This window comes from Muscardinus avellanarius (assembly GCF_963383645.1).
Source record: "Muscardinus avellanarius genome assembly, chromosome: 2".
NCBI lineage: Eukaryota > Metazoa > Chordata > Mammalia > Rodentia > Gliridae > Muscardinus > Muscardinus avellanarius.
The window spans coordinates 52,871,522-52,898,821 of NC_137787.1; the positions used below are offsets into that span (position 1 = coordinate 52,871,522).

At 34.3% G+C, this 27,300-nt stretch overlaps 1 pseudogene across 1 annotated transcript in view; it reads left to right on the forward strand.

The window, feature by feature from the left end:
• The first annotated feature begins 6,482 nt into the window (after positions 1 to 6,482).
• Positions 6,483 to 27,300, forward strand: part of LOC308258709 (glyceraldehyde-3-phosphate dehydrogenase-like) — a 58,587-nt pseudogene continuing 37,769 nt past the window's right edge. The window contains exon 1 of the transcript in view: positions 6,483 to 6,629. The product of the transcript in view is annotated as a glyceraldehyde-3-phosphate dehydrogenase-like (transcript). The remainder of the gene's footprint in view (positions 6,630 to 27,300) is intronic.

Below are 27,300 nucleotides of genomic sequence, written 5' to 3' on the forward strand. Positions count from 1 at the left end.
TCATTGATGCTTATATCTTAGTTTTGAAAACTGAAGTATGATTATATTTTATGATGGAATTATAGTAAGCTGGGCAATTTATACACAAGAAATTTCTACAGTTTTTGCAACTCTTCTGTAAAGTTTTAAAATGTAAGGAAAGAATAAATTTGGACTGGAGAATTCTTTTATTGAAATTGCCATGCATCAACTCTAAGTCCTATAAGCACTACATTCACAACAGTTGTTTCAACTATAAATATAAAATCAAGAGTCCATAAATACATTGATGGTATAATCAAGGATTTGATCTAAATTACTAAATTTAAATGGCCCCAAAATGCATGTTACTTTAGAAGAAAGCATAAGTTTCCAATTTTAAGTATCTTGATAGGGACCAGTAGAAGATTATTATAATCAAAATATTATAAATTACATTCAAAATATATGAGTGAAAAGTATTTTTAATATAGAAAACTCTTGGCTATTGTAAGAAGTAATCTTTCCCTATAGATATATGACAAGAGATATGAATTGGCAAATACAAAGAAGTACAATGGGTCTTTCCCACTCAAAAAAAAAAAGTTAACTAAGTGTAAAAACAGATAGACATCCAGAAAGATAGTCACTGAGAGAAGCAGCACATATCAGTCCTGCTGATACTCAATCTCTGTCACCATGAAAACAGCATCTTGACAAGAGAAATAAACCAGAATGAATTTGAATGGAACACCAAAAATTACAAGGTGGTAGAAACAAAGATAGAAGGCAGAACAGAGTAGAGAAGTATCCTGCCTGCCTCCATTGGCTGAAATGGTGGGGGCTGGGATAGCACAATCTTGCCTAACTGTACTGGGAAAGCAGTCACTGCAGCTTCCAGAGATCTCAAAGGAAAAAAAAAAAAAAACAAAAAAAAACAATGACTCGAAGTGAAATAAGCAGCTACAACTTCTAGGAATTGGAAGTGGTTGGCTTCTCTTTCCCGGACCCTGACTACAACTTACAGCAGTAATGGTTAAGTTCACTGTGTCCTCCAGAAATCCTGAGCAGCATTGAACAACACTGTAAGTAAACTAGCTGTCCTTATGGGAGACCACTCAGTGTGGCCACAGGGACTTGTACAGCAAGGATCTAAACGTCTGAGACTTTGCAGTTCATCTTGGTGAAGGTAAGGGTAGAGTTTATAGTTGGACACAGCAGAGACATGGATTATCAGATAGCTTCCAGGGCCAATCAGGCAAAAAGATCTTTAGTCCCCAGGGCACAACACCCTAGTAGGGCCTCTGGAAACTGTAAAGACTGCCCAATTGTGGTGACTAGTGAGAAGTCAGACCAAACCAGCCCTATCTGTGGAGAATCCAGATTATGACATTTACACTGGGTCTCATTTCAGCAGCACCCATTGCTTACCCAGGTGGGAAGAGACACAGGCTCAGGGTCTATGGAAAGCATGGAGACCTGCACTTAACACTTGATCCAACCCCAGTGATACTGGTGGCCTGTGTAGACTGAGAGAGTTTCAGAGACAGGTTCTTTTTGAAAGCTTACACAAGCTTACAGCAGAAATGTGCTGGTGGCTCGTGTTGCCTACAGAGAAAGACACCATGCTAGGATCCCAATTATTTTAAGAGACCAAAAATCAGGACTCTAAATTGACATCATTACTATATGTTACAGAGCAAATGAGAGTGGTTGTAACATGTTTGAAAATATATTATAGAAGGTGAACCTTAAATGGCTGAAGGAATTCACGAAAACCTAGGAGGATGGCAGAGGCAAGTCTCCTCATGATTCATATATTTGTAGGGCTTTTTGTTTTCTGGTTGTTTTGTTTGGTGTGTGTGTGTGTGTGTGTGTGTGTGTGTGTGTGTGTTTGCTTTTCCCCCCACTCCTATTACAAGCTTATTTCCTCATTCATATCTATCCTATTCTCTTCATCCCTTTTCTCTTTTTTTTCTTTTCTTTGTCTTGTATTAAATCAACTTCATATCACTATACTAAATACTTTACATTAATTAAGAGAATATGCATACATACTCGCTACTTCTTATACCTACTCTATATTTCCTTAATAAAACTAAAACTCTTTTCCTATTCTATTTGATCCTACTGCTACTTTACCCTATTCTTGCATTTACTACTTTCACCATTGCATACTACACAACTTGCTCTTGTATATACAAGCTGACACCTACAGAGTGAGAGAGAGCTATCAAAAGCAACAAGGATACAAACTTAAGAAACCTGAAATCATGAGAAGGATAAATGGAAGGATACAATGATCTCTCATAACCTCACAATAACATAACCCAACAACACGGAATTTGAGAGATCTCCAGAAGGACAAATTAGAAGTTTAATAAGAAAAATGACACAGGATTTCCAAAAAGAATTTAGAGAAAGCCTAAAATAAAAAGAGGAACAATTAAACAAAGAACCTGACACCCTGAACAGGAAACAAGAAGAAGCCCTAAAGGAAGTGAAGGATGCAATTATTGAAGTGAAAGCATCAATACAAACTATAAACAATAGAGTAGACCACATGGAAGATAGAATCTCATTCTTAGAAGATGATAACTTCAAAAATGAACATATAGAACATAATTTAGAAAAAAGCAATTTAACAATATAGATTGAGAATCAAAGAGATATGGTCCCATCTTAAAAGAGTGACCCTAAGAATAATAGGCCTAAAAGAAGAAAATAGAAGCTGAAACAAAAGGGATCAACCATCTTTTTAAAAAATTATATAAGAAAAAATTTCAAACATAGAAAAAGAGGTTAATACACAGGTACAGGAATCTTACAAAACCCCCATTAGACAAGATCAGAGAAAAGGGTACCTATTTCACATAATAGTCAAACTGACTAACATACAAGCCAAGGAGGGGAGAATCTTGAAGGCAACAAGAGCAAAAGACCAAGCAACGTTTAAAAGCAAACCAATTAAAATTACTCCAGACAACTTTTAGCCAAAAATTTTTTACCCAGCAAAACAATCTCTCAAATTCAACTGGAAAATAAAATATTCCATGATAAACCGAAGATGAAAGAATTTATGTCTTCTAAACCAGCACTAGAGAAAATATGAACAAAGATTCACTGTAAAGAAGAAATAATAAATTCCAGAACAGAGAAACAATAATTTCCATCAAACAAAAGACTAAGCAAATAAGAACAGATACTACCTCAAACATAAATTAAAATTTAAAATGTTAAAAATTAAAAATAATCTCTCAATAATTATGCATAAATGTCTTCAACTCTCCAATAAAAAACCTAAGACAGCAAAATGGATTAAAAACCAGAATCCATCAAAATGCTGCCTGCAAGAAGCACATCTTACAAGTAAAGATAGTCAAAAACTAAAGGTAAAGGGCTATAGCAAAGTAATCTGTCCCATTGAAATGAAAACACAAGACTTTAAACTCAAGCTTATCAGAAGAGAAAAAGCAGGTCATTTTTTACTGATAAAAGAAACAATTCAGCAAGATTAAATAATGATTGTCAGCATTCATGACCCAAACATAGGTGTAGCACTTCCATAAAATGAATTCTTTGTGATGTTGTTAGACTAGATACCAATACAATAATATTTGAAGACTTTAACAATCTTCTCATACCACTAGACTGATTTTCTAGACAAAAGGTCAATACAGATGCATCAGACCTAAAAAAAACACTATAAACCAAGTTATACTTCAAGCCCAATCTTATTAGAAGAGACAAAGATGGTAATGATTTTTTATTAGTAAAAAGAATAATCCAGCAAGAGAAAATAAAAATAGTCACCATTTATGCCCTAAACATAGGTTCAGCTACTTTCATAAAATAAACTCTTTGTGACATTAAGTCACACATAAGCCCCAATACAGTAATACTGGGAGACTTCAACACCCCTCTCACACCACTAGTCCGATCTTCTAGACAAAAGGTCAGTAAAGATGCCTCAGACCTAAAGAATACCCAATTCCAGCAAACTTCACATTTTTTTCAGCTGCTTATGAAACCTCCAAAATAGAACACATCCTGAGCCACAAAGTGAGTACTAACAAGTTGAAAAACTGTGACATGCTCTCCTGCATCTTTTCAGACCACAATAGAATAAAACTAGAAATCAACTATAAAAGGATACAGACTGACCATATAAATACATGAGGACTGAACACCACAATGCTTAATGAGAAATGCATCATAGCGAAAGTAAAGGGTGAAATTAAAATATTCCTAGAAACAAGTCAAAATAGAGTCAAAACATACCAAAATCTCTGGGACCTCTTGAAGACATTATTAAGAGGAAAAGTCATAGTACCAGTGTTCACATAAGAACAAAAAAATCACCAAATAAATGACTTAATGACACACTCTAAAGCCTTTGAAAAACAAGAACAGTCTAGCCCTAAAGCCAGTAGAAGACAGAAAATTATAGAAATCAATGAAGTAGAGAAAAATACAGAAAATCAGCAAAACCAAAAGCTGGTTTCTAAAAAAAAAAAGTTAGATAAACCACTGGCCATCTAACCAAAAAAAGAGTCAATACAAATTACTAAAATAAGAGATGAAAAAAGGAAAATTACACCAATAGTGTGAAACTCCAGAGGATTATCAGAAACTACTTTGAAAAATTATATTCCAACAAAATGGAAAACTTAGAAAAAACTGGCAATTTTCTAGAGACATACAACCTTCCTAAATTGAAGCAAAAGTTATAGAAAATTTAAACTGACCAATAGCAATCAAAGAGATTGAGATAACAATAAAGGGCCTACTATCACACTAAAGTGCAGAACCAGATCGCTTCCCATGTAAATTTTATACCTTTATAGAAGAGTAACCCCAATACTCCTCAATCTATTCCATGAACTAGAAAAAAAACAGTACTCTTCCAAATACATTCTAGAAAGCCAACATCACATTACTAACAAAACCAAATAAAGATAGCACAAGAAAACTATATGCCCATATTTTTTATGAACTTAGATGCAAAACTCCTAAACAAAATACTAGCAACACACATTCAAAACCATATCAAGAGCTGGGCATGGTGGCGCACGCTTGTAATCCCCGTGCTTGGGAGGCTGAGACAGGAAGGATCACACAGGTTCGAAGCTAGCCTCAGCTACTTAGTAAGGCTTTCAGCAAGTTAGTGAGACCCTGTTTCCAAATAAAATATAAAATAGGTCTGGGAGTATGGCCCAGAGGTAGAAAACCTCTGGTTTCCACCCCCAAAACCACCAAAAAAAAAAAAAATCAAGAAAATTTAAAAATTTTTTAAGATCTCTTTTGATCATGATGTATAATTTTCTTGATATGGTTTGAAGGTTTTCAAGGACCATGGAGTGATGTGGAAGCAGACTTTTCCAGGAGAACCTTCAAAGGAGACCATGAATCTGAATCAACACCTCATTGCAGCCTGATCAAGACGCAGAAAATCCAACTAGGCCGTCCCCAAGTTCCTGATCCACAGAAATGCTATTAATAAGTGTAGGTTGTTTTAAGATAAATTGTGGTATAATTTGTTGTATGGTCTCCCTCAACTAATAGCACTGGGGTTGTACTTTTAATGTTTTTCTCTTTAAAGGACTTCATCTGAATTAAAGAATCTAAAGATTCTCTAATAAGTATGACTTTAAAATAACTTTTTCAAAAATCAATGAAAGTTTTTATTTTAAGCTGTGATGTCCTACGATTCCTCAGGACACCTTTTTAATACTGGGCCATAAGCATGCAAGCGGCACACATGGCTGTCGCTCTCTCTGATTGTGCTCTATATAAATGCTGCATGTGCTCTCAGCTGACTTTCCATTTCCATGTGAGCATTTGGCATTTGTAATTATATTCTCAGTATAACTCCCTTATCTATCCCACAAAGTAATGTGCCTGTCTATAGACACACCAAGTTCCCTTCTTTAGAAATAAATTCATTTCTTTGTACCAAAATGTCACATCTAAAATGTTTTTATTGGAGCACTTTGACTCCTACAGAAACTTCCTGCTTATATTTGGAAAATGCAACCACAGAGTAGAACAAAAACAACTGCTCTATCCCATCTTCTCTAATGATATTCATTATTATTTTCTCCATTCAGGCAGAACTCATTAGAATTATAGATACCCCTAGTTTGAGTCACAAAATGTTTCAGATAGAATTTTCAATGCTTCAAAACCTTGGTCAATGGACTTCTTCATTTTGGCTTTCCTTATGTGAAATAAATGACATTATGAATAGTAAATAAATTTGCATTTATCTGCTTCTGACAAACATTACTGCATACACCTATTTGCCTAGTAGATTGAGACATAATAACTATATTTGATCAGGAGAGAAAAATAAATATGTGACAATATGAGGTATCATTTAACATATTTCTGCATAATTTCCTTGCTAGAAAATCAGCCACATATAAAACTAAACATGGTAGCTTTGCATTACATCAATTTAGCTGGGAAAGAATATTTTGTTTCTCAGATTGTTCATTTCTGTGGGTGGATCTGTGGTAAAAATGGCCACAGAGGAGACATGCATGATGTTTAGAGAGCAAAAAGTAAATCACAACGGCCATGATGTCTTGCAGGGGTCCAGTGTAGAATCTGGTGCTGTTGCAACTGACAAGACCACACAGACCCGCTTGCTCACCATGTTGGCTTGGGTTAGAAGCTCGTCCAGTGTCCTGAAATCCTGGTCTAGGTACATATACTCCCCTTGTTAACCAAGTATGCCAGCTTCTTCTGCAGGTTGCAACAATTGCTGAATCAAGCAATGAGGGACAGAAGCAGGTTCCTGCTTATCATAGTGTGCTCCAGCTCTTTATCTTGGGTTCCAACTCCTCCTGGCTCTCCTCCACTTCACATTCTCGTTCCATTCCTGACTGCTGACTTCAATTCCAGAACCAAACACAAAAGTGAAAGCCTTGCATGGAACATTTAAACAGCTGCCACATTTGTGCAAGTTGAAGCCACAATCATAAATCCTTTATGTCACTCATAATGGTTTTGCTTCTCTGTTCAAACCCTACTTATTGTTCTGTGTATAACAGTACAGTGCAAAGAAGAGAATGTAATAAAGCTTTGAGCATTTAAAGCCACCAATTGCACACATTTCCCTTGCAAACTAGGCATTACCTCTAAACTAGGAATGATAACACCGTCCTGCAATGTTGTTATGAGAATTAGAGATAATGTATGTAAATTGCCTGCACATAGTAAGCCCCAAACAAATGATGGTTATTATTACTAGTATAAATATTTTATACAGTTTTTAAAGTCAGTACCCCAAAATAGCATGCCATAAGAAATAAGAAGTGACGTATGCTATATAGATGAATAATTATTGAAAACTTAAATGTTTATTAAAATATGCATCATACATATTTTTATATTTCAATGTAGAGTGAAAAATATATTATTATATTCAATTTAGGTTCTATTAAAATGTCATAGTAAAAAAAGTAAGTTAAGAAGCATACATTCTTAAGGAGAATGCAGATTAGGGATACTGAGTTTTATGGATTCTCATAACATTTTTTGTTCACTAAAAGAAAACCTAAAAAACAACTACTGATCACATAAGAGCCTTATGACACATTTTAAGTGAGCAATAAGGTATAATTTACAATAAATTTATTTTTAGCACAATTTCTTAGTGGAAACTTCAGATCAGTAAATCCCTTTCTTTCAACAATCAGAAATTAATCAGCTTTTACCTGAGTACCACTTTGCTAGAGATAACAGGTATAATTAATAGGAATCTGTGCTTTATCTAAATGTTCAAGACTCTATGGTTTTATAAAAAGAGTTGATGATTATCCCCCCTCTACATTCTTCTTTCATCAATACAATATGTCTTTTTCAACCCCAATCTCTGCTCTTAGGTGAAATATGAATGTGGTTGTAAGAAAAAAGTTTTATTTTCCTCTTTCTTTCCATCCTCCTCAAGGCTTTGTGACAAATTCTCTGTCTCTGACATCTCAGGGCTAGCTTCTAATATCCAGTTACTCTTCTTTTCTTTTTTATTTTTCAGCACTAGGGGCATTGTACCTCTGAGCTACACCCCCAGCCCTATATTTTTTAGCTTTTATGCTTTTTGAAACAGGGTCTCACTGAGTTGCGAAGGGCCTAAGTAGCTGAGGCTGTCCAAGAACCGCGATCCTCAGGTCTCCTCCTTCCGAATGCATGTGCAACCATGCTCGGCACTTATCTTTATTACTTCTCAAGGCACTAACTTAAAATTTGCTTGATTCAATTTTGTTGGCACCCGATTTTTGTTGTTGCTGGGAAATATACTCTATTAAAAATTCTTGTCGGGCATGGTAGGCCATGCTTGTAATGCCAGCATTTGGGAGGCTGAGACCAGAGGATTGTGGTTCGCTGATAGCCTCAGCTACTTTAGTGAGGCCCTCTGCAACTTAGTGAGACCCTGTTTCAAAATAAAAGAATAAAAGAATAAAAATAGGGCTGGGGGTGGAGCTCAGAGGTGGAGTCTGGGTTCCATCCCCAGTACTACAAAAAAAAAAAAAAAATATATATATATATATATATATATATATATATATATATATATTCTTTATACTTGAAACTCATGTATACTCACAGAAACTCATACTATTTCTAAGAGTAGCTCAAAATTGTACCTTATCCACTGCTGCAATATAAAGTATTCTAAAACATGGCAAATTATACTATCCTTAGAAGCAAACTCACTAGAAATAGAAAAGCTGTTTTCTTCCCAATTTTATCAAAGTTGCAGACAAGTATCCTTAATCTGAAGATGAGCATGTATCTGGTAAAGAGCTATAAGAACTGAGTCAAACTATGTCATATTGTCAGTAATATTTCAGTTTACCATTATTTTAAGGGAATACACTGATTATTCTGGCCCTACTTTTTCCTCATTTGAAGCAGGACAATTATTATATGCAGTGTTCTGTACAAGTTAAGATATTTAACATTGGTGGCTCCCAAAGTACTCAGCACAGATAACACTCTCTCCTCAGTCATGGTAATGAGAGAGCAAGTGTTGTCCCCCACCCCTTTCACTACAAATGCCCCCTTTATTACAAATGTTATGATTAGGCACTTGGAGTCTCAAATAACATAAACAAATTTAAGTAGTATTATATTTTAACAATAAAATAATCAAGTTATGTAGTTTGCTAGCACCTCTTATTGAGTATTTTCCAAAATCAATGTCACACACACACACACACACACACACACACGCACACACACGCACGCCCACACATGCACACACGCGCGCGCATGCACATTCACGCACTCACTCTGACAGGTTCTCTGTATTACTCCACATTAGCTAATGGTCTTTACTCCTGATTAATGTACTACTCTACTCCTGAACAGAATTCCTTATAATGTCTTTAGGAATTTTCAGTTCTACTTTCACCCTCTCTTTGTCTTTGTCTTATGTGTTCCTGTTTTTAAGGGATCCTTTAATCCTGTCCAATCCCTCCACTAGACCTGATTACTTAAAAGCATCATAGAACATAAATTTAGATTACTTAGAAATAGACCATTTGAAGAAATTGCTAAGAAAAGCACATTTTGTTATATATATATATATGAGATTATCTTACCAGAAATGTCATTTGAATAAAGCTTTTCAACAAATTTAATGTTGCTTCATAATATTTCTAATGACATTCACACTTTACCTAGTCCTAAAATACTGTATAAATAGATAGTGCTGACATGAGATTAATCTTAACTGCTTAGTTGCATAGAATGTAGATTTTGTGCAATGATATTACAGTATTCTTAACTATCTCTAAGAACATTTGTGACAGGAATATATGACTGTCAGTTATGTGAGCTTTTACAGTAGTTACAATGTTATATTTTTAGGTAAATGTAAAAAGACTTGAACTAATTCTCTTTGGAGTTCTATTTAAGAATTTGTGTGGAGTTAAATTGACAAAATTATGTTATGTGCATGTATGAATATGTCACAATGAATACCACTATTATGGGCAATTATAATGTACCAATAAAAATTAATTTAAAAGGAGGCAAAAAGGACTTATGTAAGCCAACTTTTAAATGTTCAAACTGAACCTGCACTCTAAACTATTACATGTTTATCTATTTCTGTTGAAATAGACCTGTCATTTAGCCCTACTATTTATGCCACAGAGATCACTGTCATTCAAAAGGAGGATTCATGATATATCCAATACACTGCCATTCAAGTGTGATATTTATAATGCTCCCGAGACCACTACTGTGTGATTACACTTTTACAAGCCTTCCATATTATTTACTTAACCTCCAGCTCTCCCAGTACCACTGATGGCACTGCTGTTTTGCTTACTAAATTAATAACTTGACAGCACTATTATTTTCCTTTTTGCCAGCCCTTTTCTAGACCTGTTGCCAGCATTTGATAGGCTCTACAGAGACTCAATAAACTCTCATTCAAACATCATTAACCTAGTCAAACTAAAAATACCACTCTAAAGGAAGAAAAATGATTCTTTTATTATTAGAGCTTTGATGTTCAAAATGTTACATTCATTCTTCACTCTCCACTCATTCATTCTTTTCCTTTAGTTTCAGAGAATTATAAAGCTATATAGAATTTTTGGAAATTAACATAGTATAGTTATTCAGACTGGTAACACAGGCATGTAATTAAAGGTCAGTGAGGTCTTTGAGAACTTTATTTTGTGTTTTCTATCTAATGATAATCTTTTAAGATTATTGACTACTAATAGAGGGTAAATTTTACATCTAATTTGCAACTCAAAGATATTTTAATGAAATTGTTTTACATTTTTTTCAAACAATTATATTTGAAGGTACATGCATCTAATTTTCTTCTGAAAGGCGTCTAGCAATTGTTAAGACTTGATAAATACTTCTTAAGAAAATCATGTGCTTTGGGTCAGAACTAGAAAGTCTCTCTCTCTCCAAAAGAATGAGTAGCTACTTTCAAAATGTTCAAGGAAGACTCATAGTAACAAACACAGGAACAAAGATAGGAGTTTTGGATTCTACTCATGGTATGTAAAGCTGACAAACACTAATCCTATATTTACTGTTCTAAAAATTATAACTACTACAAAAACCTGCCAGACAACCTGAAAATATACAATATCTTTGATCCCATCAGATAGCTGACAACTAAGAATTTCTGGTTAGTTCACTAAAAACACAAAAATATAAGAAAACACAGGTGTCCCTAAGAAGTTCTTTACTTGAGCAGTTGCCTCCAGACACCAGTAAGAATTCAATCAAATTTTTAAAACAAATTGCTAAAAACTGCGTGTCAGGTAGTAAAAGGATTTAGTACCCCATGGGAGGTAAAGGTACCAGAATGAACACCCACTTGCATACTCTTCCTTCTGGGGCTGGCCAAGTGCTCTCACATACCCACTCAAGATAAAAATAAAATGGGAAAAGTCCTACATGCCTGTTCCTTTTGGAATGAGTAGCAATCATCATGGGAGAGGAACAAAACTCTACCACAAGCCCTCCATTTCCTCCCATCTAGATAAAAAATCTTAAACAGCTTGAGGAGGGAGAATAAAAGCCCCTAGTTATGACTAACTGCACATGGCAGAAGTGAATGGGACAAAACAAAACAAAAACTGCCCTGAAGGAGATATAGGATTACTAGTAGTACTCTCCTTTAAGACTCAAGGAAATCCTGCCTATGACTGAGGTTTAATTAAATAATGGCAACTTGCCAGGCATGGTGGCATACAATTACTATCCCAGGACTTGGGAGGCTAAGACAAGAGACTCATAGGTTTATACCAAGCCTCAGCTACTTAGTGAAAACCTGTTTCAAAATTTAAAAAATTAATTAGGACTGAGGGTGTAGCTTGGAGATATAATGCCCTGGGTTCAGTCCCCAGTATCTCTCACACACACACACACACACACACACACACACACACACACACACACACACACACTTTATCTTGTCCTCATCACTATACTAACAAAAATTAAGTAATTTGAAGCTACAGTTTGCAGTAAGACAAATAGAACCTGTCTAAAACACAATGCAAAGGGACAAATGAAAGGAACATAGAGCAAACACATGGAAAAACCCACAAACATCTGCATCTTAAATGAAAGATAACGCTAAAGGAACATGAAGATGGTGATGATCTAAAGAGGGCCATAGCAGCAATGAGACTGAAACTATGTTCAGTTCCTGATTAAATTGACTCAACCCTCAGAGGAAAAGCACAAATAGAGAAAAGCATGATCATTTCTAGAGCTAAATAGCATTTCCTTCAGACTCTTGAATTCTACAAAATGTCCATCTTTCTACAGAAAATAAAATGTGAAGAAAAAAATACTAAAATCAATACTCTCATACAAAGCAATCAAAATAAAAATTAAAAATTATGTATATTTAGAAAGTATCAGGAAGAAAAATTAAGAATGTCTTATTGCTATGTTAAAAGTATTTTGTGGAAACAGAATATATATATATATATATATATATATGCAAGATCAGAGGATAGTTTGAGTAGTGAATTAGAAACTCTAAGAAAGAATAACATGAAAATGCACAAAATGAAAAACACAGTGATAGAGACAAAGAATGCCTTTGAGGGGTTTATCAATAAACTCAACGCAGTCAAGGAAAGAATCCTTGAACTTGAATAGGTCAAGTGAAATTGCCAAACTCTGAAACAAAAAAAATGGAGAAAAAAGAAAGCAAAGAAAAATACAACAAAATATTTGAAGCTATGGAACAAAAATCAAATATAATATTTGATTCTTCTGATATATATATATATACATACACATATATACATATATATGTGTATATATATAAAATATAAATGAGGTAAAAGAAATATTTTAATAAATGATGGCCAAAATATTTTTAATGTAATGTTAGACACAAAACTACAGATCAAAGAATAAAAAAATATTGGAACAAATATTCAAAAGTACATACCTAGATCTGGGAATGTAGCTCAGTGGTTAAGTACCCACCTAACATGCATGAAATCCTGGGTTTGATCTCCAGCACCACAAAAAGAAAAAAAGTAGGCAGGTAGATAAGCTGTTAAAAACAAAAAAAAAAAGCAAAGGAAAAGAAATATACTTTAAAAACATAGGCAAAAAGGATGAAAATATGCAAAAACATAAAAAGTAAAAATATATTAAGGGAAGTATGAAAACACAAATCAAGAAAGCTGAGGAAGCTGTATTAATAATGGAATAGATGTATAAACATGAAATATATAAGTAATTTATATTTATATATAACATGAAAGGATGGATTATCTAAGACAACATACCATCATAAATGTGCATGAATCTAACAACAGCTTCAAAATTTATTCAACAAAATTGAATAATACCAAAACAAGAAATCGAAAAATTTACAATTGAGTTTCTATATTTTAAAATTTCCCTCTCAATAACCAATAAAACAAGAAGACAAAAGGTTATAGCAAACAGATTATAGAAGACTTGCGCATCATCAATAAAATTGAACTAATGGACATTTACAGAATATTCAATCTGAAAGCAATAAGTTATATTCTGTATTTTAATTTAAATTAATTTAAATTATGCCAAATATATTATTTGGCCATAATAAAGTTAAACCAGAGATCATAATAAAAAGAAAGCTGGAAAATATTCAAATATTTTGCAATTAAATAATGCAATTCTAAGTAACCCACAGATTAAATAGGAAACTATAAGGGAAATTTATATGATTTTACCTGAATTAAAATGAAACATATTGACGTGTGTAGGATGCAGTTAAAAGAACAATTAGTGTGAAATTTATAGCAGAAAAATCTATATAAGATAGAAAATAAGCAAAATAACCAATTTTTATGTCAATAATACAAGCTTCCATCTTCATATACAAGATAACAGAACAAATTAAATCCAACACAGGTAGAAGTATGAAGAACAAATTAATTAAATTGGAAAAAAAAAACTGGGAAAATTCAATGAATACAAAAACAAGTTCTTTGAAAAGATAAATGTAATTGAAAACCTTTCTTTATACTGGTCAGAAAAAGAAGAATATAAAAATTACCAATATCAAGAATAAAAGAGACATAACCTCAGTAAAGATACTACAATTTTAAAGTAATAATAATATTTAACAACCTCCTCCCAATAAACTTAACAAATTAAATTTGAAATGAGAAGTTCCATGAAAGACAACTACTATAAAAGCTTACTTATAAAGAAATAAATAACCTGTATAGTTGTATGTTGATTAATATAATTGAATTTATGGTTAAAAACCTTCCTACAAAAATGCCCCAGAGTAAGATGTCTTAATTTGAGAAGTCTATTAAATGTTAAAGAAAGAAACAATACTAATTAGAAAAAAATACTTCCAGAAAATTGAAGAAAGGTTATTCCAAACTTCTTTTCTGAAATCAGAAGAAAACTGAAAAAGGGAAAGAAAAGTACAGGCCAACCTTATAGACCAGCATCTCCACGAAGAGAAACGATCACAAAAAAATGTTCTTCAAACTAACAGCAAATCACAATCATATACTAAAAAGATAATGCATAAACTAAGTGCAAATTATCCTATGAACGCAAAGCTGGTTCATCAATCAGTGTAATCATCAATCAGACTAAAATAGAAAAACCATATGAACAGAACAGGAAAATCAAACAAAATTCAATATTCACACTGATTTTTTTTAATTGCAAACTTGAAAAGGAGAAAATTTCTCAACCCCATAAAGGACACCCCCCGGAATCTAGAGAGAATATACTTCTTAATAGTGGAAGACTATTTGCTCTATCCCCAAAATTTGGGACAATGATGACAATTTCAGTTTTCAGAATTTTTCATTGGTGCTTCATAGTCATACATCTTAATGGTGTACAAGATAGTAGAGGCATACATGCACACATCACTAATTTAGGCCTTTCCCAATTCCCACTTCAATCCTTTCTCCCTTTCTCCTTCTCACGTTTGACTAAAGTGATTGACTTTGATATGTTTGGAATGTACATCATGTACCTTAGGGAATTTCCCTCTTCCTCCTCCTATCTCCCTCAGTTGGGTTGCCTTATTTGCTCATCTACCATTTCTCCTTCTTCATCCAGACTTTCTCTTATGACCCATTATTTTCCTAGCTTTAAAATATTAAGAAGAGCATCTGGTTTTTTTTACTTTTTATTACTGACTAATCTCACTTAGCATAATGTTCACCAGTTCCATCTATTTTCTTGCAAATGACATAATTTTGTTCTTATTATGGCTGAGTGAAATTTCATTGTGTACATATCCCATAGTTTTATAATCTATTCATCTGTTGATGGACATCTTGGCTGGTTCCATAGTTTGGCAATTGTGAATTGTGCAGTTATGAACATGTGAACATAGATACACATGTATTAGTTTGGTAGTCTAGTTTCCACTCTGTTAGGTGGATATCCACAAGTGGTACTGCTGGATCATATGGTAGGTTTGCTCACATTTTTCTTAAAATTCTCCATATTGGTTTTCAAAGTGGTTGCACTAATTTATAATCCTACCAACAATGTATTAGAGTTCCCACTTCTCCACATCCTTGCCAGCATTTGTTATTCAGACTTCTTAATGTTATCAGACCCATACAAAAACTCAATGCTGTCTGCAGGGAGAAGAAAATATTTCTGTTTTAAATCCTCAAAGATTTATAAACTCAATGGGGCTAAATTTTTTAAATAAAAATTAATTTTGACAATTTACATTTAAAATGTATTTCTATCCTCTTACTATATACTTCTTTGAGTGCCCTGCCCCTAAATCCAGAAGTGAATGCATGTACTCAGTATCAGCATTTACACTCTTGTAAATGGACTTCTTAGTTCTGGGCCTTGGTAACTCTTTCTACCAGCTGTTGCTACAGATTAGCTTAGATGGAAAAATTTTGCTTCCTCAGGAAAAATTTTTCTACATATATAATTAATCTTGTGCTACCTTGAAACCATATGGTAGGAGGGGAAATGTTAAGTACAAGCCACAGGAACCCAAGTTTAGCTCCAATTTACCTGCTGGACAGATGCCTCCTTGGCTCTGAATACAGAATAAAGTTTAGGGCAGCTGAGCAAGTGCTGCTGTGTGCCTGATGCTAGTAATTATAAATAATAATTTTAATACCTTGCACTACACTCACAACTCAGTTGTTCTGCTGTTTAAAAAGAGAAAATAAAGGCCGGGCGTGGTGGCGCACACTTGTAATCTCCACGCTTGGGAGGCAGAGACAGGAGGATCGCGCAGGTTTGAAGCCAGCCACGCGCGCTGGCTTAGGAGACTCTGTTTCCAAATAAAAATGTAAAAATAGGTCTGGGAGTGTAGCCCGAGGTAGAAGGGCTTCCAGGAACCCCAGTACCGAGAGAGAGAGAGAGAGAGGGAGGGAGGGAGGGAGGGAGGGAGGGAGGGAGGGAGGGAGGGAGGGAGAATATAAACCAGGCATGATGGCACACACCTGTCATCCCAGTACTTAGGAGGCTGAGACAGGAGGATCTCAGACTCAAGGACAGCCTCAGCAATGTATAGACTCAAGGATAGCCTCAGCAATGTAGAGACTCTCATTAAGCTAGTGAGACACTACTTTCAAAATTAAATAAATAAATATATAAAAAAGGTCTGAGGAATGTAGCTCTGAAGTAGAATGTTCTTGAGTTTAATCACCAGTACTTACACACAAAAAAATCCTGTATATATACATGTATACATATAATTACGTATACATGTATACTTTTTTAGACATTTGTACATATAAATGTACAGATAAAGTATATATATATATATATATATATATGTGTGTGTGTGTGTGTGTGTGTATTTCATATCACCAAATAACTAAAAGGCCTATAAAAATCACTTATTCCTACTACCAAATGATTGCCCTGAAAAGCTACAGCAGTGTAGTTAGTTGTGCCAACCCAGAGATGGTCTGCCTGTCATGTTCTCTTGCCCCAGCTGCCTTCTCACTGAGGCCTCTGTCATTCAAGTCATTTTCACAGCTTCCCATTTTTCTCTGACAAAGCCATCCACTCAGCATCCTCACTGCCTACATGGAATCTGCCTAACAATAAAAGGTAGTCCCATAGACACAAGCCAAGCTATTGGAATTTGCAGTTACCTGTGCTGGGTGAGCTGCCACATAGCTGGATTAAAGACATTGCCCTGGTCACAGGAGATAAAAGTCAATGGATACTGGGTGTTGTGGCATATGCTAGTAATCCTGGTATTTGGGAGGCTGAGAAAGGAAGATCTTGGGTTCAAAGCTAGCCTCAGAAAATTAGCCAAGCCTTCCACAACTTTTTGCAAACTTGTTTCAAAAAAAAAAAAATAGAGCTGGGGATCTAACTTAGAGGTAGAAGGCCACATGAACACATGCATACACACACACACACACACACACACACACACACAATGGACATTTCTCTTTAAGAAACCAATAGAAATTCCTATAAACCACCAATATCAAAATGTCCTGTCCCACACAGAAGCCCAAAACCTTAATATTTCAAGCCAAGAATATTATAATGTATATTTTACTCAAGAAATTCCACTCTGATTTTATCTCAGCATAATCCTGTGATGTATCTAATGATTGCTTCCATGAGAAGATCTATTACAGAGTGGCCCTCTTTCCACATAGGCTCTTGACAAATGAGGAGGGGTAAGCTGAGGCCAAAATAGCTTTATAACTACTAACAGAGAATGGGACTCTTGGTCTGCCAGCCCTAGGTGTGGAAAGCGGTACGATCTCTGCCCCATCTGTAACACTGAATAGCAGTTGTACTGCAAATGCCCATTCCAAGAAAAAATAAAATCAACATTCTATGGGAACCTTCTTTCTAAAACAAAAACAGAGAAAAGCTGGGTCATGCACGTCCAATTTATTCTTTATAAATTTACCAACTGGCCACTCTCCCTTCCCAGGATAAAGTAAATTAATGGAGGAGGGGTGTGGGAAGGCCAGAAATGTTTCATCAATGGGGGATACCTCCATTTGGAGGAACATGTCAATGGTGAGACCAGTATCATCCTCTAACACACAAAATCTTAAACTGAAATAACAGTTAAAGAGCATCAGTTTGGAAAATGGAAAAAAAATACTATTAAGCTACAAAATTATTCTCTCTCTCTCTCTCTCTCTATATATATATATATATATATATATATATGTCAGTATATATCAAAATAAATGAAAATGAATTTATTTTGAGTATTCAGAAGAAAACTACTTTAAAATAATAAATTGAAGCATCCATTTAATAACTTATAATTAATTTTCATAAAATATTTGAGCCAATTAGTTACAGTGGCAAAGCAATTACTTTTTTCTTGTGAAATAAGAGCTCAAAATTGTTAATGTCCTTGAGTTTTATCCTTCACAACCACTCCTCCAAAGAATTGTTCTGCAGATATTGGCTTTAAAAAAAAAAAAAAAAACATTCTCTTTTACTGAGGAATTTTACCTGTTAATTATAGTGCAAGTTTTAAGCTCCCAAATAACTTTATATTTTTTAGAATCCTTAAGTTTCTTTTTGATTTTTCTGCCACATAACTTCATATATTCACACTATCTACTTAGAAAGAACTTCTTTAAATCCTAAGTGTGGTTCTATTGATGGACTTCCTTTAACACTGTGATAAAAAGCATCTTCCAATACATTATAATCTTAGCAAAAGACCATCATGAATATGTTCTGCACCAAACAAGACTTAAATTTCCAGAAAACACAATACATTAAGTGAAATTTATTCTGCTTTAATGGAATAATAGAATTTACCAGCATACTTTATTCTTTGTGGTTGAAGAGGAATTTCATTTTAATATAATGCCAGAGCAGATTTAAAGAAAAAGCAAGGGTAGGAAAATCATTTTCTGTAAGAGAAACTATTAACTTTTATAGGACCTTGATAAACAGAAGAGAGATAGTAAGCCCAACAAAGGGCTAAGAAATAGCACTTGATCTAATATATTTTTCTTTGATCATCAAGCTTTTCTTTTCCCACTGAAAATGCATTCCTACAAGATCTTATTCAACAATTTCTGTGAAAAAGACATTATCATTTGGTGAAATGGCACCAACTGTATTTTGTTAGATCTTGTAGTTACTATTTTCCAAGCCAATAAAATGGTTTTTAGTAGATAATTTTAAATTATCCATATAAAAGCTAAGTAATATACAATAAGATGCAAGTTAATTGTGTGTGTAAGGTATGATTAAATACATTCCTGAACCAATTAATAGTGAAGACAGACAAACTTGGGTGACAATCAAGGTTTCGATGGTTTCTTTAGGTTTTTAGGGAGAACAGAGAACACAGTGATTTTAGCATCTAGAGGTAAAGAATAGTTTAATTATAAAAAGGGGCAAAAAATCTAAAGGGGTAAAGTGATACTTTAAAAAGGAGCGCCTACCACTTTTTCTTTTGTGATTTCAACATTTCTAAAGTCTAAAGGGTTTATTTTATGGAAAATACTGTATTATCTCTGAGCTATATTGCTATATCAATCTATTTCTCTTTTTAAAGAGATTATAATCTATAAAGAGAATGAATAAAGGGATTTTATATACAAAAGAGCCCATCTACCCAGTATGTCTACCTTATGAACATGAGAATGCTTTGAAAGTACAGTGCATCTCTAAGCTTCATGAGGTTTGAATCAAATTAAGGTCCCAGTTTTTTTTTTTTTTCTCATCAGTAGTTGATGGCCAGTGCCTTTTCAGTAAAAAAAATTGGGAATGAGATACAGGATATTGATTCTTTTCCCCTTACAGAAAAAGGCCCTCAAATCATAGTGGTTTTCATTTCTCTTAATTCTAGGCAAAAATTTTTTTAGGTCTTACTATGTCTCAAACACAAAACCATAAAGTCACAGCCTCAGTCTTCAAACTGGCCATTACCATCTCTATTTAAAAGTTTTCACAAGACACTATGAACACACAGAAAAGAGAAATTGAAAATCATGCAGGAGATTTAAAAAGCCTTCCTAGGGGATCAATGCTTGACTTCAGCTTTGAGGGAAAGTGGATGTTAGTTAGACGGAAAGAAACAAGGAAAAGTCCTGTGTGTGTCAAGATCATCTGGACGTCCTAATGGGCTACACCATGGGTAGTGGCAGGATAAAATATCAGTGTAAAATATCAGGTGTCATTTCAGAGTTTGAGTCTAATCTGGAATGTTGTATCTAGCCATTTCAGACATTATGATTTACTGTGATTGCCTTACCACTATTAAGGATTCACAGGAGTTCAAACAAAACCCAGGCCTGAGTGCTAGACCCATATATGGATCGAGGTGTTAGCTTTGAGGAATAGCAAGCAAAGGATTTTCAAATATTGTAAGGCACAGGGAGCATTCTTGATTTACAACCAGCTGTTTATTGAAAATGAGGATATAGATGACTTCCAGGTTTCTGGTTTGAGCAACAAATAGAAGTTATTTGTTGAGATAAGAAAAAATGTAAAAAATGGTTAGAGGAGAAAAATATATGTTCTCTTTTAGATATTATAAATTTGAAATGCTTGTACAGTATAGGAGTATATATATTTGGAAAGAAGTTAGATGCACCCATTTTAAAGTATATAGGATTAGAAGAATAACATTAACAACATAACTACTATTAATGGATAAGTAGTATAAAAACATTTGAATTTTTCACCTTGTTAGAGCTACTGTTTATATACTTTTCATAGATTGTTATATATAAATCTTATATATGACTACAGTATCATTGTCATTTTACAAATAATAAAAGAAGCCAGGCGTGGTGGCACATGCTTGTAATCCCAGCATTCGGGAGGCTGAGACCAGAGGATCGCGGTTAGAGGACAGCCTCAGCTACTTAGGCCCTTCGCAACTCAATGAGAGCCTGTTTCAAAATAAAAAATAAAAAATTGGGCAGGGGTATAGCTTGGAGGTCAAATGCCTCTGGGTATCATCCCCAGACCTACAAAATAATAATTAATAATAATAATAATAATAATAATAAATAATCAGAAAGTATTAAAGAAGTTAATTTGTATAAGATCACTAGTTGGCAGTTTGAAGAAACCTGGATTTGAACCCACATGATCTAATTCCAAATCCTCCATTGATTACCAATGCCAGTATTAAAGTTGTAATTGAAATTATGACCACATTTATAACATCAACACTTAATATCATGAGTCAACAGTATTTTAGTATTACATTACACTGATAAGAATTAATAAAACAACTGAATTTCTATAACTCCATCTGCAGCCCTGGACTCCCTATTATTTAGTGTTGAAGAGCCAGGATGACTGTACTAATAAGATTTTAATCATTTTGAAATAAGCCTTACTTAACTATTGGTCACCATTATTCAAAAAGAAGACTAAGCCCAGTGAGCTTGAGTTTCTCTAACTAGTAAAATTATCTATACTGTATATAGTGATGGGGTAAATCAACATAAAATAATGGTGTAATTTTACAGTATGAGCAAGCCAATTCAGTTTAACAAAACATGTTTCATAATTTAGTTTTAGAATAAATAAAGATTTTATGATTAGCACTTTGTTCCTTCTGCTTAACTATCAATAAACACAGGAATTCTATAAATGATTATTAACAATAATGACAAGAGCTATCATATATTATTAAGGTAAAGTAGAAGAAATACAACAAATAGGTAGAATAGAGACATAAAGTAAGACCAAGGAAAATGTAACTTTAATATGGAAGCAATTGAGGAAGGTCTAAATGAGTGATGTGTGCATGTATGCCTCTACCATCTTGTATTCCATTAAGAAATATGACTACAATGCATCATAAAAAGTACAAAAACTAATGATAAAAATTTTAAATAAAACAATGAAAGCAAAATTTCCCAATGCACGTAATCCTCAGCCATGCCTTTTAGTTATAAATATGTGCTGAATTTACAAGTCTTTATTAATTACCCTGATCACTGTTGACTATCCTTAAAGAGCTATTGATCAGACAACATAAACCACACTAAAGATAGCTATTCTGAAAACACAAAATACCTTGAACTGATAATTATCTGATCAAGGAACAGTTAAGCAGGAGAGATATCTCCTGGCCAGTGGAAAGAGATCAAACAAAAAAGTAATCTCTGAGTACACCTACTGATCCTACTGAAAAGTAAAAGCCCTACCAGGAACCTGAAGATGACCAAAACATCCTAAATCATCTTATTGCTATGAGATTGATGCCACCTTCACACACTTCCTCCTACCTACCCCTCAAGGAAGTCTTAAACAGAGCAGCCCTAGTCTGTGCATGGTGTATATACTTGTAATCTCTGTATTTGGGAGGCTGAGAAAGGAGTATCACAGGTTCTAGACCAGCCTTAGCAAAATAGACTTTCAGCAACCTAGCAAGACTTTATTTCAACATAAAAAATTAAAAGGTGACTGAGAGTGTAGGTAGAAGGTAAAATGCCCCTGGATTCAATCCCAAGTGCCACAAAGTAAATTTTAAAAAAAGAAGAAACATGATCCCCCAGTATGCCCCTCTCACTCTTGAGATGGCTCACATTTGCCTTAAATGTGTCTTTCTTGCTTTCCTAAATAAATCTCTATGTTGCTGATTTTTTTTCTATTCCAGCAAGCCAAGTACCCCACCAGTCTTTAGTTGTACTCCCCTCCCTGCCAGTGGAAACTTCTCTGAAACCTTCCTGGAATCAACCCTTCTCCTGTGACATTACAAAAAGCCAAGCTGCATTTTAAGAATCTTACATAGGCTATTTGAACAGTGGCAATGCATTTCTGAAATGTCCTTTTCAGAGTTACTTACCTTTACTTTGTCTAGCAGAATAAATTATAAAGAAAAGCTATACCTAAGTGATTAAACTGTTAACTGCTAAGAAATCTATGATTTAGAGAACTCAGAATATTTGGTGACCTTCAGATACACCAGAATGTGTGTAAGATGATGCTTAACTTCCAGAAAATGAATGTGTTTGTCTAAAGAAATATAAGAACTAGCCTCAGGAGATTGAAGATCAATAATAGTTTTTGGGCCAAAGGAAAAAAGATACATGCCTTGTGTGACCCATGCTGCCCTCAGCAACTCAGCATGGACCTTTCCTGTCCTCTGTCCTACTGCACCTCCTTTTCCTCTCTATGGAAGCCTTTTCCTTTACTCTGAGTTCCTTCAAATTTTCTCTTAGCACTAGAAATTGAATCCAGAGACATTCTACCAAGATATACCTTATTCTCACCCCCTTTTATTTTGAAACAGAGTCAGATTTGTTGTGACTCTAAGTAGCTGAGGCTAGCCTTGAATCTGTAATTCTACTTTCTCAGCCTCTCAAGTATTGAGATTACAAGTATGACTCATGAAAGATACCTTGGGTAATTAATGATAGTTCTTTCCCACTTTCTCAGGATACTGGTTCTTCAGTAAACTAGGATTCCTTACCTCCAACTTGACTGGATTATTGACTTCAGAAGGACCTAAGTCCAGTACTGTTCTCTCTTTTAATCTTCACAGATAACCATCAACTGAATTTTAGAAACTACAAAAGGAAACAAAATACCTCATTTGAGGTCCTAGGAACATCAATTCAGGTGACATGGATTCAGATAGGTCTGCATCAAAACACAAAACTAAAGAAAAGAAGGTATCAACAAAATAGAAATGTCTAGAAAAGAAAAGAAAAATCCAATGACCTCATCATATACCTCACAAGACTCTTGACACAAGGCACCTGTGTGGTTGCTGAGGTAATTCCAGATGCCTGTGGTCAGAAAATGGAGGTGAGGGAATTTTACATTCCAGGGCACTGAAATCCTGTTCCAGGTCTCCTTCTAAATGGTCTCCAGGCTTTACTCTGAGATGTTCTTTCAAGGCTGCTTCCATTAGAATTCTCCTTTCATTTTCACACAGCATTTCACAGATGAGGTAACACATATAAGAGATCACTAACTTATACAAATTAAATGGTAAATTAGTAGGTTTAAATGGAGGCCATTTAAGATGAAAACAAAAAATAAATGTGGTTTAATCATAAAAGAAATTTGTGATAGTGGGTTTTTTAAACACTGAATTTTTGTGGTCACTAAAATATAAATATTTTTTAGACTTTCCTTATCTTTCTTTATAAGCCCAGTATTCTGAAATTCACAAACCTTCCTAATAATAAAATTGTTATCTGTACTGTCATGTACCATGTAACATTTTAATCAAGGATGAATAACACAAAGAGTGATCACATAAGATTAAAATTCTCATTGTCTAGTAAATGGGATCTATTGTAACATCATAGTACAGCATATTATTTATGTAACTGTGGCAACACTGGTATTAGCAAAGCTACTACATTGTCAGTTATATAAAAGTATAGAACACACAGTTATATATAGTATGTAATACTTGAGAATAATAAATGTTTATGTTACCAGTTTATATATGCAAATCAAAACTACACTGAGATTCCAACTAACTCCAGTTAGAATGGTGTCCTCAAGAACACAAACAATAATAAATGATGAAAAAGATGTGGGAAAATAGTAATTCTTATACATTTTTCCTGAAACTTCAAACTGGTACAACCACTATGGAGATCAGTATGGATTCTTCTAAAAAGGAAATTGGAAATGGAATAAAAAATAATGGAAATGGACCCAGTGAGACTGATCCAGTTATGGGTAGATGATTTTATACTATACCTCATCTTCATTCAGAGCAAGCATTTAAAAGGTTAAAACAGGAAGCTTCTTACAAAGCCCAGTCTATCTCATGCCCTGCAAATAGGCAAAGCAGGCTGTCAGCAAGGCAATGAGATAAATCTGTCTTTGTCTCTCTCTCTCTTTTCCTTTGTACTGCCAAGCACACTCTTCCTTAGAAGATGGGTGCTTAAAAGCACCAAAAGGGCCCACCATTTAGGCTAACATACTCCATTTCTGGGTTAGAGGAAACTTAAGTCGCCCATCTGGAAAAATGCACAAAAGGGATTGGTCTCCCAGTGTTTTGAGAATTCTCATATTTTATAAACTGCGGGGTCCTTTTGAAACACATGTTAAAGAGAAGTAAATCTGATATAAAAGTCTGGGGAGCTACCTTCATTAAAACACACCAGTGTCCAATCTTCTGACTCTCAAAGCTTTTGTTGTGAATGTGAACGCTAAACTGTCTCAGTGGAATTGTTTCATTTTGTGTTGTAGCTAAGCCAGTCTGCCTATGTAGTTACTGTCAATAGAGGGGCACTTTGGTGATTTTACCTTATAAAAGAGTATGTCAATTTCTTTTTTCCTATATTTGTACTTGATATTTTAAAGATAAATGGTTCTGATTCTAACATTTAAAGAGATATAGTAAAAAGAAATGTGGCTTTTCTTTTGACCCTTTGCCTCTTTTAAGGAAAACCTACCATGTTTATACTATCTAACTAAAGAAAGAAAAGGAACAGTTCCACCTCTAAGGGACAGATTGTTTACTTAAAATGTGCATTGTTTTACAGTAGACCGTGCTAAAGAGGCATTTATTCTTTTTAATCAAAAAAAGGCCAAGAAAATATATATATACATATATATAAATCTCTTATTAACATATATGTGTTAATATTATTATATAATGTATATTATATAACATTATAGAATTTATTATATAATATATATGAAATAAATCTGTCTTTGTCTAAGTTAGCATGTTTTTACTTCTTTAATATGCTATTTCTGCTGCTTGGTAAACTATCTCTTCTTCATTTTGTAATGTCTACCATTTTGTTCTTCATGACAATTTATTTAGCTTGTACTTCCACTCAGAAGATGTCCTCCTCCTCTCATTCCCCAGCCCAGTGGAACACACACACACACACACACACACACACACACACACACGTATGTGTGTGTGTAAATAACTTATTAATATCTAATTTTGTTTTATCTAGAAAATATCCTCAAGTTCTCATAAAAGAAAAAAACCTTTGTAAGTGTTGTTTTATTTTTGCAAGTATTTGTTTTATTTTTTTCTGCTTGTTTGTTATGAAGTTACAAGTCTTAGGAGTACCTGAAGACCTAAAGCTACTTGGAGGAAGAGGGGGATCAGAAATATTCTTTTTCTAATGAGGTTTTTATGCTTTATTTGCTGTTTTGTCCTTTTTCTTTTTTCCTAAGGACCTCCAGCCAAGCTCAGTGGATCCAGTAGGAGCTAATAGAGCACCCTGAGAAACAAATATTGGAATCAAGGAACTACCAATAATTTGTGGTTGATTGAGATGCATACCTCCATGACAGGGACTCTGACCATAGGTAGAATGATTACAGCTGGGACAGACACCAAGTATGATCCTGATAGAGACATGTATCCTAGTTGATTTTTTTTATTCTGTTAAAAATAAAACAAAACAAAACAAAAAAACCCTTAAAGTGCTCAACATTATAAGATTGTGGGTAATTCAAGTACCTATTGTTATGGAGAAAGACTAAGAGATGTAGCTGCGGGTTCTTGTTCTGAGCTATGTGTAGAAAACAATAGCCCAAACTCTGTAAGCTTAAACGATTTTATTATTACAAACATGGAAAGATAGGACAGAGTTAATAAAGCCTTATAGCAAAGCTAGTATGGGGGGATGACTTGAAAAGAAGTCGCCAGAGGTTTTTTGGACTCAGAACGTTTTCTACCAAGTCTTCTGACCAGACAAGATCCGCCCTTTCTCTGGGGCAAGTCTTCCTGTAGACCTGCTCTGTCTCTAGCACAGACCCCAAGCCTTTTGTTACACCCCAAAATGTGTTAATTATCACTGTCTAGGATCTCTTGAAGGCTCAGGGCATCCCCCCTACACATACACCCATGGGGAAATGTAAAAGACCCTGGGCTTTCTCTATTTTCTTTCTAATCACCCTTGTTTCCTGAAACTCTGAAGTCCTTTCCCAATACCCAATACCTGCATCTTAATAAATTTTAGAGCCCTTTTCCAATACTAGCACATTAATACATTTTAAAGACCTTTTCCAATACTGGCACATGAATACATTTTAAAGTCCTTTCCCAATACTGGGAAAAAATATTATAAAATGACATTAGTTTGGGGTCTTTACTAAAAGACAACAAAAGTTACTTAAAACCAGGGTTCAGATCAATATGTAATTTTATATACATTGTTTTGATAGGAACAACTATCTACTCTTTTACCCAAATACCCTAAGAATTTAGAGACAGATTGGACTGACAGAATAGTTCTTAATTTAGAAAAACTTTAAACCCTCAAAAAGAGAACACATTTTAGTAGTTCAGATGCTAAACATTTTAATTTTCATTCCATTACCAGTCATCATCCAAAGAAAACTAAACACAGATAGACTATGACAACAAAGGTTAAGTCACAGATAGGCAGCAATGCTGCA